We start from the raw sequence: 2,500 nt of genomic DNA, 5'->3' as shown, positions 1-2,500 counted from the left end.
GCGTGGATCTGAGAGCGGTAAACAAGGCCATCATCCCTGACAAATACCCCCTGCCAACGATAGAGGAGCTCACCGCCCAGTTCTACGGGTCCAGCATGTTCTCTAAACTGGACCTCCGTCAGGGTTACCTCCAAGTGCCACTACACCCCGAGAGCCGCAACCTCACAGCGTTCATCACTCACAGAGGGGTTTTCCGCTACAAACGCATGGCTTTCGGTTTAAGCTCCGCCCCCAGCTGCTTCCAAAAGATCATGGCCTCCATCTTCGCTGGGATCCCAGGTGTGGCCATCTATCTTGATGACATCGTGGTTCACGGGGCCACCGTCGAGAGCCACGACGAGCGTCTCCACAGTGTGTTCAGTGCATTGGCCAAGCATCACCTGACACTCAATGGTGAGAAGTGTGTATTCGCCGCCCCAGCCATCGACTTTGTGGGGTTCCGCCTCTCAGCTGATGGCACGTACCCGCTGCACTCGAACACCGAGGCCATCCATCATGTCCCGGAGCCCACCACAGCCGCTCAGGTGGCCTCCTTTCTAGGCATGACGGCGTACTACCTCCGTTTCCTGCCACAGTACTCGGCCACAACCACACCGCTGCGGAAGCTGTTGAAGCATGACGAGCCCTGGCTCTGGACGTCTGCCTGCTCAGACGCCGTACGCCTCCTGAAGGCCCAACTCACCTCGCCACCGGTCCTGGCGCATTTCGACCTGGCCAGCCCCACTCTTGTCACGTGCGACGCCTCTGCCACAGCCATTGGTGCGGTGATGTCCCAGCTGCAAGGGGGGGTGGAGAGACCGATCGCCTTCGCCTCCCGTGCTCTCAGCCCCACGGAACAGAAGTACTCGGTGGGGGAGCGAGAGGCCCTAGCATGCCTCTGGGCATGTGAGCGCTGGCACATGTACCTCTATGGACGGCTATTCACACTGAGGACAGACCACCAGGCCCTCATCACCCTCCTGGCCACGTCTGGCACCGGTCACAAGCCACTCCGCCTCCACCGCTGGGCCGACCGCCTGCAACAGTACAACTATCGGCTACAGTTCACGCCAGGACGAGACAACGTGGTAGCCGACTTGCTATCACGCGCAATCCCCAGCCCACCCACAGCCCCAACCTTGACCCCCGGACTGGACCAGGCTGAGCATGACCTCGTCCAGCTCCTCCACACACCCCTTCAGGAGACGGTGTCGCTGAAGGAGCTCCGGGATGCCTCAGCCGATGACCCCATCCTCTCTACACTCTCGACCTATATCACACAGGGGTGGCCGGTAAGAGTACCTGACGAGCTACTCACTTACTCCAGGATCAGGGAGGAGTTGTCGGTTTGGAATGACACCTGTGTCGCTCGCGGGTTCTGCACTGTGGTCCCAGGTGTCCTTCGGGCGCGTATCCTTGCTATGGCGCACGAGGGTCACCTGGGCATAGTCAGGCTCAAACAGCGCTGTCGTGAGGTTGTGTGGTGGCCAGGCATCGACAGGGAACTCGAAACCCTGGTCAAGGATTGCACTGCCTGTCTCCTTAGTGGTAAGACCAGGGCTCCAGCTCCACCCCCGCCCATGCAGCCGTTGGACTGGCCATCTCAACCCTGGGAGCACCTGCAACTGGATATCTGCGGCGAGCTGCATGGGGTACCACATCACCAGCGTTTTCTCGTTGTGACCTACGACCTCCACTCTAAGTGGCCAGAGGTGACACCTGTGGGCTCGGTCACAGCAAAGGTGCTGATCGACATTCTCGACGCTCTGTTTGCGCGTTGGGGCCTGCCCAAGAGGATCACGACTGACAACGGTCCTCAAATGGTTTCCCATGAACTGTCCTCCTATCTAGTGGGTAAAGGGATCCACCACATCCGCACAGCGTTCTACCACCCTGCTGCGAACGGGGGGGTGGAACGGCTGAACCAAACACTGAAGAATGGCATCAGGGCCCACCTGGCACAAGGGTGCACGCTCACCACCAGCCTCCTCCAGACGCTGTTGCATTATCGGGCCACGCGACACGCCACTACAGGAGTCTCCCCAGCCTCCCTCATGCTGGGGCGGGAGCTCCAGCTGCCTCTCGATAGGCTCCGCCCTATACTAGCTCAGCCCCCGGTCCATCCAGTTCAAGCCACAGTCACCAAACACCAGCGCTTGATGAAGGATCGTTTCGACAGGGCCAGACGTGCTAGGCCACCTGTCATCGCTGTGTCGGACTGGGTCAGGATCCGACGACCTCATCGGGACAACAAACTCCAGTCGTTTTGGTCTGACCCTGTCCAGGTCAGCAAACAGCTTGGCCCGGCCTCGTTTAGGCTCGCCGACGGCACTCGCTGGCATGCTACCCGCCTGCGTAAGGTGCAGCCTCCCCCTGGCCCAGCGCTGAGTGTGGCCTCTTCCACAGTCTTGCCAGCCGCACGGTTGGATGAAGCAGCAACCCCGGCCTACCAGGCTCAGCCCCAAGGCGTGGAGCCGCCACCAGTGGCTGTGGCTGCACCAGAGCCACGTCTGGTTCGAGC

Source organism: Nansenia antarctica, assembly GCF_963989245.1.
Source record: "Nansenia antarctica genome assembly, chromosome: 12".
Lineage (NCBI taxonomy): Eukaryota > Metazoa > Chordata > Actinopteri > Argentiniformes > Microstomatidae > Nansenia > Nansenia antarctica.
Note: the sequence above shows the minus strand (reverse complement) of the source record.